Genomic DNA, 13,977 nt, shown 5'->3' on the forward strand with positions numbered 1-13,977 from the left:
AAAAGCACTATATAAATCCACACCTATTACCATTTTTTTTGCACACATAGGTGGAGTGTCTTAAAGGGGAAATAAGTAGTTTATAGTGCCATCTAGAGGAGAGGCTGAAATTTACAACAAAGACCTGCTGCTCTGCTCACCCCCTCCCTTCCCTGAGCGCTACGGTATCCTCAGCTGGTCAAATGTCGTCCTCGTTGTCTTTCTCCGTGTCAGCAGATGAGGTTCGTGAGGCGAGGGAGAGGGCGAGCTACCACGGCCGTAGAAGACGAAGCGGAGAGAGAGGAGGCGGGACTTCCGCTACAAGTAAAGAGACGCTTGTTTTGTTCTCTCGCGTTTGTCCTTACAGGCTCCGGTACAAACATGGCGTCTCGCTGCTAACAGTGGCTATGCAACCGCGGTCCGCAGTCATGTTATTTTACATGACTTTTTGAAACACTACGAAAATGAAACAAAAACTATTATACAGCGACTAGACAATGCAGGAGCACATAATATGTATAAAAAAGTGGATTTTGGGTTATATAAACCCATAAATACTACACATTGTACCTTTAACTAGTTTATGAATGGACTTCATATTGACCGCATCTGAAAATCTGTCATGTGCGCAATACACAACACATTCAGTCCTAACTGAAGTACTAGTTTTGTTTCTATGACATTAAAATAGTGCTGTGTGTATGAGTAAGCGCTCTATGCCGTTGCTGAACAATGTCACATTTCCATTTTTTTTTTTTACCCTTGTCCTGTCCAGCAGGGAGGCAATCAGCATGGGCATCTGAATGCCTTTTTGTGTCAGACAGATTTTGCTTTGTCAGAATGAGTCTGTCGAAGTCATCCTGTATCGTGATGACTACCAAGAATTTATTTTGTAAATGAATGTTGGACCGCTTTTGGACCTGCTGGAACACCCACACACAAACAATACAAACAAAGAACAATACCAACAAGCGAAAACACAACAATACAAACTATAACAACACAACAAAACAACAACAATCCTATACAAAGAAACATAATAATAACAATAAACAAAGTAAGGACAGTTACTAAACAGAGAAAGAGAAAAAAATAAATAAAAAATACATATATAAATATAAATAAGTACATCGGTACAGATCAACAATAAATCTTTACCTACCCATTCATACATACAAGCATATACATACTACCTGCACATATAAACCTGCAGACATGAACAGTTTTGTTTCTATGACATTAAAACAGCGCTGTGTGTATGAGTAAGCGCTCTATGCCGTGGCTGAACGATGTCACATTTCCTCTCTGAGCTCAGTCATAAGTGTTTCACACTGCCACCAATGCCTCCCATGTGCTCATAAAGTCACATGACATTTTCTTGTTGATTCTGACAGACCACAGATGGCTGACAGCCCCTTCACCCTTAACATCTCCCAGAGGGTTGTGCGTGGATGAAGAATGACATTAACAAGAGCCATCAAGAGGCATTTGTCAGACGGAGCATTAGTGCTTTTGTAAACTGCAGATTTGACACCAGTGTTGCTTTGCTGGCATCCTGAATGCTACCTTGGTGGAAAACCAAGCTGAGGCAATTATCTGCAAGACATTGTCTCATATTGGAGATTAATTAGAAACATTTCTAGATGAATGGCCACAAGATGGTCCCAGATGCATATCGTAACAACAACAGAGGAAAATATGAATCCGTTGCACTTGATGAATAAACAGAACGGTTGAATAAATTAAGTGAAAAGCTGTCCTCCATTTCTAGTCCCCCCATTTCTAGTTTCACAGAGCACGTCCCATTGAGAATAATCAGAATACAAGGAGTCACCCAATACTAATTAAAGATCTTTTACAGCTGAGGCCTCAAATTAATACGTGCACAGGCACATAGAATCAGCCATGCACGAAACACGGACACAAACACAGATAGGGTGGCTGTCACGACTGGTACACTTCTACAAAATACAGACAGCACATTTTTTTTTTTTTAAATAATTAAGAAACCAATCATTGTATTTAAGTATTTTAATTATTATTATTTTTGTCCAACTCCTTGCCATTGCAGCAAGAAGACCCGGGTTCATGACGCAGTCGTAACAAGGGTCTTTCTCCCTGTGTGTGTGCGTGGGTTTTCTCTGGGTTCTCCGGCTTTCTCCGACAGTCCAAAAACATGTGGAGATTAGGTCAATTGGACGCTCTAAATTGACCACAAGTGTGACAGTGCATGGTCGTTTGTCCATGTATGTGACCCTGTGATGGACTAACTAACTGTCCAGGGTGTGACCCCGCCTATCGCCCTATGTCAGCTGAGATTGACACAGCTCCCCCCCACGTGACCCTCATGTGGAGGATGAAGTGGTAGAAGATGGATGGATGGATTATTTTTATCCCACCAAGATGCACCACAGAGCATCACAGTAAGTAATTCCAGCGTGTGTGACCTGCGCATCAGACACTCTGAGTCAATAGGTAATCACTGTAATTACCACTCGCCAATTAATTACTTGCCAATTGTACTCTGTACTGTGTACTGTGCCGTAACCACTGTGTAATGATATCCCTTTACAGTATAGATCTCCACTGTGCTTATTTTTTTTTTATAACTGGGCTGCTTTTGCATTTACCCTCTGATTCAATGTAGTTTCACATTTCAACACTTAAATGTATTTACTAGATTATGCACGGTTCACCTATTTAGGGTCAGTTACTGTTTTCTAATATTGCTACTTATTTTTCCAATTCTTGTATATTTGGCACAGTAAATAATTATTGTATATAATCTTATTCTTTAAAAACCCCCAAAAACACACATATATATATATATTAGTAGAGACCCCTAACTTCTTAGTATATCGTACCTTCGTTCATGTAGAACATATAGAATCTCTGTTATTTTATGTTCTTGGTTGCGAAAAGCAACTGTCCTCCTGAGATCAATAAAGTATTTCTGATTCTGATTCTAAAGAGTTACAGGTCGTTAGGTTTTGTATCAGAAAGGACACTGCGTCTCAGTGCTTGTTGAATTAAAGCATCAAGCAATATCACACGAGTGCTGCTGTATTTAACATCAACACAACTGTGAACTGGTCGACTGTCACTGTCGGAAATTTGCAGCAACAACAGAATATGATACCATTTTTTTTACTTGACTATATGGCTCTGCCAACAAAGATAGTTCCACAACTGGACATACTGAGTGTTGCCGAGCAACACAAACGATAAGCTACGCGGGTCAGGTCAGAATGTGGCGAGTTAACAGCTTGATGCGACAGTATAGCGCTCTGAGTTTCCAGCTCTCTTTTTAATGAACTGTCAGTTCTGCAAGACAAAACCAGTTTGTTTAGTTGTTATGTCCATGATGCATTATAAGTGTAACAATTCACAGCAATTCTTACTTTTTATTCTCTGATATCAGTGTTCAAGTCATATCACTAACTCTCCTGTCATTTCAGATCCTGCTCTCGATGCAGTCGGCTTATTCCCCTTCACCTGTTGCTCCACACCCTCTTTTCCTCACCTGCCACTCTTTAGTTCCCCTGTGTGCATATATATCCACTCACTTTCTCCTGACCTCTGGTGGGTTGTGTTGTGTTTACTCCCAGCTCTCAAGCGGTCTCTTTTTAGTCTGTGTATTTTAGCCTGCTGTTTTTTTTAAATTTGTTTGCCTGATTCTGCTGAACATCTGGTATTTGTTTTTAGGACCAAGTAAACTGAATGCTCCTTTTCAACTATGATACTGCTTTTGGGTTATTTTCTTCTCTTCATGCTTATATTAAGCATCTCACCAATGCCCACTCGCTGCCATGATCTCCCTTGCTGACTGCTGTGTATCACTTGTGTTACTTTTAAAAACACAATATTTATGTTTTTCAGATTGAGCCTAAACACTAAAGCTATTGTACTGGGTGTCAGTTGAATATCAATATTATCAACAAATCTTTATTCAGTTTACCAACAATAAAGCCATGCACACGTGTATGCAGTGTAAAGCAGGCCTGACTGTAGGTTGATATCACCTGACAGTCAGTTTAATTATTGTTTTTATGTGAGGTGGGGTGATACTATATCAGCACTCATGAAATGCCTCTCAGCCATTCACATTACTTGCTCGCAGCTGGTCAGAACTAGTATCTGCATTTGGGGAATTATACCTATTAACATAAAGGTTTATTTGTACACTTTCAGCTTAGCTTAGCGCCAAGTCTGACAATGGGGAAACCAGGCTGACCTGGTTTTGTCTGAAGTCATGGCAAACTGCATCTACCAGCTCATTCAAAACTCACAAATCAACACATTAAATCCTGTTTATCATCCATACCAACGCTTCTTGCTGACATTTAATGTCAGAAAGCAATCTCCTGAAAATGTCAAACAATTCACTTCCAGGTTTTTCAGCAACATATTTCTGTTTTTATAGGTGTAAATTGTCCTTAGTATTTACTTTTTTTTTGAACAGACTAAATCACCTGTATCTGCGAAGTGGAGGCAACAAAGTGCCAAAAAAAGGGTCTGATTTTCAACTCCTCATGATTTTAATGGCATGCAGATAAATTACACATCACTAGGCTGATAGATTTGGATTCACTAAACATTATTCATCATCTCTTGAGAGCTATCAGGAGATGGCCATCACAGGATTTTTGCCTGATTAGGTGGTGTGGAGTGTGAGCACAGGACATATGAGGGATGAGGTTTCATTAAGCACCAAATGTGTATATGTCTCAATCTGCTGAGCCACTAGCCAATGGCCCTTGATCATTTCTCAGCACTTCTTTTTTCTTTTCTTGTCTTCTGTTTTTTTGTTTGTTTGTTTTTTTGACATGCAAAATTACGAAAACAAAATCTTTGTAATCTCAAATAACTGATACCATATTACTGCCTGAGGCTAGACCTTAAGTCTGATCTCTCACTTGATGGTTAAAAAGGCATCCATTAAAGGTAAGTTTGGTTTACAATGAAATAATGTATAACTATGGAAACATTAGTGCGCTATTTAATGAAAACTTGATGGCTGGAGATTGCGTATGTTGCAAAAAATTCAATTAAACTGCCCCACGAGCAGAGAAAACAGGTATGAAAAGCTGTCATTGTTTTTTTTTGTCTTTAACATGACCCTTGCTGTTTCACATGGCCTCAGGTGTCGAGTATTATTCTTTCTAACAAAGCTTAGTGGAAGAGGAGGTTTTCTGCGTAATGCTTTGACACCGGTGCATTCAAGTGACGGCCTATTCCTTACACAACAACAAAGAATAGCGTGACCACTCTTATCACCTTTTTAAAGGAAGTGCAGATGGAAGTGTGAAAATATATTACGATTATTTTCTGAATATGTGTCTGTGAATGTGAGCTGCTGTGAGACATGTTGCCTCTACTAAAGCAAATATCAGCATAATTACCATTTGGCTCACTTAAGTTGGTTTATTTGTAGTTAATCAAGTTGCCGAATGAAAATTAACTGCACAAAATGCAACCCTTTAAATATTTTGAACAGTTTTCTTCTATTCTGTATTGCACATCTTTACCTGGTAAACTTGGAACTAAAATTTTATGACTACTGGTCCAGCTTTCTTTGGTTTCATATGATCCTCTCAGGAGATGCATTTAACTAACAATGGTATATCCCTTAATAAATTAAATAAATACATTTTACCCAGTTACACAATGTGTCCATATAATTATCTCGATTTTTTTTATATATATACTTTAATCCTCCCAAGAAATCTATTGTCACACGTTTTTACCTTGCACAACTCAATCAAGCTAAGGCTTATTTGCTCTAAATGATTTCAGTTTTAGTAATTTGTTGTTGAACCTGAAAAGCCTTTCATCTGGGATAAAACCTTAACATCTGTATGCCAACTTATTACATGGAAGAAACTTTAAGTAACAGACTGTTGCTTATAATGATTTTTGCTTAAAAAGGTACTCGAGCATCACATGGGACACATTCTTTCTTATCTCTGTTGGAAAGGGCACAGTTATGTAAGAATCTTATATATGTGTTAAATTAAGATGTAGTCCAGCAAATAATAATGTGAGAATTCCCCTCACCTTTCACACGCCCTTGTGAACCAACACAAGGTTATGCAACTCCATAAACGATAGCGTCACAATAGGGTCAACAAAAAAGGAAACTGAGACAAAAGGGATTTGGGATAAAGCACACGAATATGGCACAGCTTGTGTTGGAGACTGTCAGATATGCCTACCAGAGGCTAGGTGCTCATTAGCATACTTCATTTGTCTAAATATAGTCTTAATCCAATGCTGAAGGGCAAACAAACAAATCACGGCATATGTGTGTAGGGGGGCATGTTGGTGATTCTTCACCCATGTTAAGATTCATCATTAAAACAACATGCAGAGTGTAAGTAAAACCCATCAAATGCCTGCCTCTGATGCTTGACATACAGTTTATGACACTTTTGGAAACGTTTACTATGCTGCTTGTGACAGAGGACACTGCAAATGACTGCAGGCTGCAGCGGTGCCAGAGGAATCTGTTAAAAGGTCACAGGCAAAACAAGTAGCTTGTCTGCGGGGAGGATATGCAGTGACAAGGAAGCACGTGTTGAAGAAATGTAAAGCTTCTGGGACTCCAGGAGTCTCTGAGACTCATCAGCTTCGTTTGCATAAAGGAGAGTGAAGGGAGCATTTCCCTCAGCAATGCACTATAAACGACCTGCTGTGAATGCTCCTGAACCAGCAGCAATGTGTGCCCTGTATATGCTTGATGTGATTATAGTATGCCTCGTAAAGGAGGTCTACTACATGCATGAAGTGCTATATAAGGTCTAGATGCACAAGGGAGTCAAAAGATTTAACATAAGTAGGCATAAAAAGAAATAAAACCAATACAATTTACATTGTGAAACACAAGAGTTCTGGGTATTTTGATGTAGAATGGTGGTCATCTTGAACATTATGCATAGTGTTTTAGCATGCCTAAATTTACTGATTTTTACTGCTGATTAAAAAAAAATGCATTTTCAGTCCTGCAGTTGTCACCTATTTTACTATTAAAGACCCATTTCTTTTTCGAATTAACATAATTTATTGATATATACAGATGATACCTGAGGAGTCACAATGACCACTGTGAGCATTCTGGTAGTCACAGATGTCTGGTAGTTTGTGTTAATTCAGACATATCTATAAATATATGATATATCTCTAATAGGTCAGACAGTTGGTGCAGTGGCTAGCACTTGCCTGTGCAACAAGAAGACCCAGGTTCAGGCAGACACTCTAAATTGACTCCAGGTGTGAGAGTGGATGGTTGTTTGTCTCTATGTGGCCCTGTGATGGACTGCCGACTTGTCCAGGGTGTACCCTGCCTTTTGGTTTATGTCAGCTGGGGTTAGCACCAGCGCCCCCCTCATGTGGAGGATAAAGTGGTAGAAGATGAAGATGAATGATATCTCTCATAACTCAAACAGCCTGCAGAAAGTCAGAATTTGTAACATACATGCAGTACACGGATTTGATCATTTGAGTAAATACTGAGCATATGGGGGAAATATTGTTTGTTGCACTCTCCCGCACCGCCTAACACAAACGTAAACAACTGCATAGTCATTGTGGCTGTATAACAAAGCAAAGGGGATATAATTGTGAAGTATGGTATGTATTTGTTCCATTGGTTTGGACTCAATGGTCCTGTGTGTAATAATTAGACATCTAATGTCAGATTGCAGAACGCAACATATGGAGAACTCCTGTGCTCACCCCTCTTTATTTCCAGGAGACTATGGTGGCCTTTAACATATACTGGAAAGGTATATGTGGGCAGGAACAATCTTCATTCTTCTCAACCCTCACCACTTACCCGATGTCCCCCCATGAGATGTAGCCCATACGTCCACATGTAGCACATCTCTAACTGATTTTTAATCTCTTACAGTTCTGCTGACACTAGTGAACGACATGAGGTCAGGACAAGAAAGATGACTCCGTTATCCCCGAATCTCTGACCACAACAGGCTGTGACAAACCCAGTGATCCAGATGGATCCTGGCATTTAAAGACGTTTTACTTTTTATTCTTTGTCATTGTGTATTGTATGTTTTGGGTAACATCTACTGCACGTCTGTCCGTCCAGGGAGTTGATCCCTCACCTGGGGTTCTCCCTAAGGTTTCTACCCTTTTTCCCTGTTACAAGAGTTTTTTCCCTGGTAGTTTTTCCTTACCCTGGTCGAAGGTCTAAGGACAGAGGATGTTACCAACCCTGTGAAGTCCCGTGAGACAAACTATGTTTTGTAAACTGTGGGCTATACAAATAAAGATTGGTTGGTTGATTGATTGATTGATTGATGTGTGTGATAAGCTTCTGCTTCAAACATCTGCTAAATGCACGTCCGTCTCGACTGCAGAAATATTTGTTCTCAAACCAGTTAGTCATCTGCAGCTAGGTGAGAACTGAACAGCGGTCTTTCCTGTTCTGGCATTGTTTTGGTGCACTGAAGCGAGAGGAGTCATCGGGGTTACTGACTCAACAGGAGGAGAGAAACGAAAACACAAATATAGGAAGTACAAACTTATCTCTGCATGAGGTAATTTGTTTTCAGTGGCCTCTTAGAGACAAGCTGGTATAGTATGCAGCTTAAAGCTAATTAATGTGATTTAAAGTGCAGGTTTACTGTACAGGCTTCCTAGTGTTATCTCTATTAAATGCATAAAAACGCAATTGTATTCTATCTCATATGATTGGATGATATCCTCAAATAAACCCAGTTATTTTCTACAAATGCAACATTACACATTACCCTCTCTGCATGTTGTGATGTATCATATTTTAATATAACTACGATTTCCACAGAAAAAGAGGCCACTTTATTGACTTGTATACTGATTCACATGATTGGTTTCAGTTTTTTTTCGACTTTTATTGTCTGCTGTTCTGAAAACAACATGCTGAATCTTTTCTCATTGGCAGATGGTTTAACTATTGCTGCTAAAACCTTGCACACAAAGCACAGCTCATAGAGCCTTAAAATGCTGTTAGAGCAAAAGTGCTTCTTGGAAATGGAGCGCCAGACAAAGGGAACCTTCATTTGAAGCCGTTGTGTGAAACTATTGATTTATCTCCATCATTGATGTAGGATCCCTCACATCTCTCAGACTTCTCTCGCTCTCTCCTACACATTCTTAGGTTCGCAAGTGGGATTATATCCATCACTTAAAGGCAAATGCATCCGTTCCAACCCATCTTCTCCTACATTTACAAGTCAATAAGAGACACAGAGAAATGTTTTTATATCATTACTGGTTCAAGGAAAGTGGGATGAAGAGAAATGGCATGCTCTCGATTCTGCAGTTAAGTTTCAAAATAAGGCTGGATGTTAAGCACGGGGTCACTTGTTAAACCCACACTCAGTTAAACCCACACAGGAAATAAAATGTATATGATATTATCTTTTTTTTTTTTTTTCATTTGAATGTTTAATATATGCAAAGGTAAAGTAAGGTAACTCCCCTGTTCTTACTATATAAAAGTCACATAGTTTGCCTAATGAACAAGAGTGAACAAACCTTTTCCATGAACTTAATCGTTCAGCTTTTCATAGCAGTGTTTGCTGCATTGCCCCGTGCTGTGGCATGATGATGAGTCAGTCGGCTGAAGTGGCCTTATCTCTCAATGTCACACGGAAAGCCCTACATTCACTTTGTTTCAATGCAGAATTAATATAGAAGCGATGGCAATGACGCTAAAAGGTCAGCGTTAATTAATCTGTGCATTCTATTGGCTCATACAGTTTTAAACAAAGCCTCGGGTGAGAAATTTTACACATAGATCATTTAAAAAGAAATTACAGCTCCACAAGGCAATTTTTAAAAAAATCCTTTTTAGTTGGCTCAATTTTGGGAGAGTGGTTATTGGCTTTCTTTCAGGGTGTAAAATAAGGAGAGGCTAAAGTTAATTAAACATACAAGATATTTCATGATAATTAAGGAGTTGCTACCTCCCGAGCAATCCAGATAAGATATTTTCAGTCTTCAGTGTTAAGCTAACCTGCTGCTTGTTAAAGCTTCTCATTAGCACAGAGTTGTATCAACCCTCTTATTAATGTAAGCACCCACTCTGTGAGGAATAAATCAATTTCCCAAAATGTCAAACTATTGCTTTAACTCCAGCCCCGGCTGTGCAGAGCGGGTCCTTGAAATGTTCTCATTTCTTCTTAGCAGGTGAAACTCGGGTGCTCAGTTTGAAGCCACAGCCCCCCTGCAGCCATGGAAATCCTCATCAAAGGCTGCCATCGCCCAAACACATCAAAGGGCAGACCTCTGTCTCCTGGCTTGAAAAATACAAAGGTCTTGTATCTGTCTGCCTGTTCCATTCGAAGCTTGGGAAAGAGATTCTTCAATTCTCCTACTAACTCTCAATGTTGTCCTTTCATATGTCCAACCCTAACTAAGTAGTGTGGTGTGGCGATGTGTGTTTAACATAACATGGCATGATTGGACTCCAGTGGATGAGTAGAATGGCTCCTAAACACAGTTTTTTCTTAAACTGGCCTACTGCAAACACATTATGCAAAAACAAGTATTTGTGATTGGTTAATCACTTTATCTGTGTGGCGCTGCATTGCATGTTCACTGCTGGAGTCTGGAGCTTACACCTTTTTGTTCAGAGGAAGGTTCCCAGGAAACCCACCAGGTCTTGGTGGTGAATGTGCTAAAGTACTAAATTACAAGCTTCAGACATGGAAAAGAAATGACGTGGGATAAGTAAGGGGATGAAGACACGGGAACCATTACAGAACCATGTAAGAAGAGATTTGAATGTTTAATAAGATATAATTGCAGCAGGGAGTCACAGTTACTAAAGAAAGGACAATAGGGTGTGGGAGTTTTCCTTTTCATCTTGTGCTTTATCAGTTATTCCCAACCTTTTTCTTCAGGGATCCATATTTTTATGATTGCAGACATTTAGGACCTTAACCCCACCTCACCCACCCCCATTACCACCATGTAAAAAGGAATCTGGAACCTGGTATATTATTTCATTATATCCAAGCAGAAAAACAACAGCAGCAGCATTGGTGAACTTACTTTTAACATCTGCATTCTGAATGACATTAACCATTTTAAAGACAGTGTGTTAGGAACCCATTTCTCTGTTTTTATAATTAACAAAAAATATCTGCCAAATCAAACATGCAGATCATTGTAACCCCTAGAGATGGAGAAGCCACAAGGAAACAAACAAATCATATAAAAACATCAGCGTCTGTCATACAAGAGTTCCATTACCTTGTTATCTCACACAAAAATGTATAATATGCTGAGTCACCTACATTTTACATAAAAATAAGATCATACCCTTAAAATAAAAATTGCTTATTCGGGAACCTCTGCTCTTGATGGGTAAAGGGGGTAGAAAGCCATGCAATCTGTGTTAAAACTCTAGTTGTTCACGTTTCTCTGCATGATTGTGTTGCATTCATGCGGGAGTTGTAGACTGGGTTAGGTCAGGTTAGGCTTGGTTGAGCAGAATCAAGGGAGTCAAAGATGGATGGAGCAAGATTACGGACTGTACCTCCAGACTGTACTTCTTCTTAATCGGAATGCTTTATTCTGACTACACAGTTGTTAATGGCCTATGTGCTTCCTTTGTCATCATGAGCATGCATTATTTAAAGGAGAAAGGAAGACTATTAGTAAGCTGTGGAGAGAGAGAGAGAAAGAACAATAGCTAGTTATTCTGTTGCTATGGTGCCATTCATCAGTTTTAGCTATTTCATTTGTCTTTGTTCTCTTCCTTTCATACTTTTCCCCTCCCTATTGTATAAAGGGCACATCTACCTTGGCAAATGCCTAAATAATGTTGTGTTGTTGTGTTGTCTCATTGTTTGCACGTGTGCACCACTGGCTCAAGGTTGTGATGACTGATTGAGTTTATACACCTCTTTGCTGTCTCTCATACACGCACATGCACCTGCTCTGGTACCTTTTTCAATGCGCCATTCAGTGGATGCATGATATTCCCCATCGTACATTATTCAGATTTAAATCAGGGACTGTCAGCTTGCTGACGATCTACCTTCTGAATTTAATAGCTCAGACAAGAATAGCCTTGACAGCACAGCAGCACACTGCTGTGATTTAGTGTGTTTCTGTGCCACGCTGGACACCAAATGTGACATTGCGTTTTGTTTTATGACTGGTTGTAGGTCGTCTCTAGCTGCTGCATAAATGTGATTACCTCAGTAACTTCCGCAGGGTCTTCGCTGTCACTAGTTAATAGCTGTGGCAAAACCTTCTTAATTAGTTTTCCAGCTGTTTTCAGTGATTGTGTCTTCCTGGGGTTGAATGTGGTGATTGCACACAAAGCTGACTCAGGGATTGTGTTCAACTCCTGAAGACAATCACGTCACCCTGTGTGAAACCATTGGTTATTTTTTCCTTTCATAACAGGCTTGGAAAAATACTGGCAGATTTTAGTGATCGGCACAGTACGTGTTTGGGGAGCTGCTGAGATGAATCGAGATTTTGCTGCTGTGTAATTCAAAATTGGACATGGAGAGGGGGTGACAATGTTCTTGATGTTAGCCTTCATACGATATGTGTTTCTTTAGTACGCATTCAGCAGTTTTCGCCTCAAGCTTCAGTGCAAAAGAAAATCTGTGCGCTGATAATTACAGGTTGGTCATTGTCTTCTTTTCCTGAATTGATGCACAGCTAATCCAGTTTTCAGGTAGATGGTGTGTAAACACCGTAGTTTTACCAAAAGCCAATAAACCTGTAATTTCGTCACACCGCTGCTAATGGAGATCAGCATCACACATGCTATATTAAGAGATTCCAGTGCATAATAGCCCTTTCTTGTACACTCCCATACGTTCACTCGTGCATACACATGTTACCTAACAAGATCATGTTGTTGTTTTGTCCATATTATGTTTATTCCCATGAGAACACACAGAAAACAGATGACATTCCAGCAATGAAAGATGATCTCTACTGACAAACAAATTATTTAGCAAAGGGGATATAAGATGCTCTAATGTGACATAAATAAATACATTGATAATAATGAAACATAAATAAAATAAATAAAAACATAACATTTGGGAGCAGGAGTTTTTGAAGTATGCAGAATATCCATTTTCTTTTCATAAATGGTAATTGGATATTGATACATTATCTGGTAATATATTGTAGAAATTTCATAATTTGCATGCCTAAAAAATACCCTGTATTTCTTACTGTATGAAACTTACTTGGTAATGGGGGAGGGCACAAGGGGTGAATCATGCAGGCAAGCTCTGACGTGTGTCTGTTTCCAGAAAAAGTCCTAAAACTGGCCTTCACTGGACAAGTGTCATCTTTCAAAGCCGTAGTTTGAAGAGCCGTAAACTATGTTAGGCAAACAACCTGGGGTGGCTTGTGGAAACAGTGGACATTGTGCAAATTGAACCGAAAGTGGGTTGAAGAGAAGATTTCAAGTCATTAGGTGAAGGTTACAGCAGGTGTTTGGGTCAGCCAGGTACATCATTCATGTCAGATGTCTTTTGAATATTTCAAATACAAAGAAAACAAACACAAAAGGATACATGGAGCATTTTGTTTTGCTTGTGGAACATCTGAAATATTCATGTATGGTGTAAAAATAGTCAATTTCAAGTAGCAGTTGAGCATAAATATTTCATATAAATATTTGCATCTACATTTGAACGTCACTTTTAATTAGGGCTGACATGCATCAGCCAGTAGCAGTGATCAGGTGGGTGGTTGGGTCAGTGTGGGGTAATCTCAAGGGAAAATTGTGCTTTACCAAGAAAAATAAAATGAATATTTTAGTTCCCGTAGCAGGGAGGGAAATTAAATAATTCACCAACCATGATGTTTCCATGTAGTTAGTCAGTAGCATAGTATTTACCAGCATGTAACTCTTTTGTGTTAATTTCAAACCCTGAAAATTGGTATAAAATGAGGTACTTGCTGGTTCCTTTTGGGTCAAGGCTCTCAGACACAGAATGACAGTTTTTA

The sequence above is a fragment of the Microchirus variegatus genome (genome assembly GCF_963457635.1).
Source record: "Microchirus variegatus genome assembly, chromosome: 3".
NCBI classification, from domain to species: Eukaryota; Metazoa; Chordata; class Actinopteri; order Pleuronectiformes; family Soleidae; genus Microchirus; species Microchirus variegatus.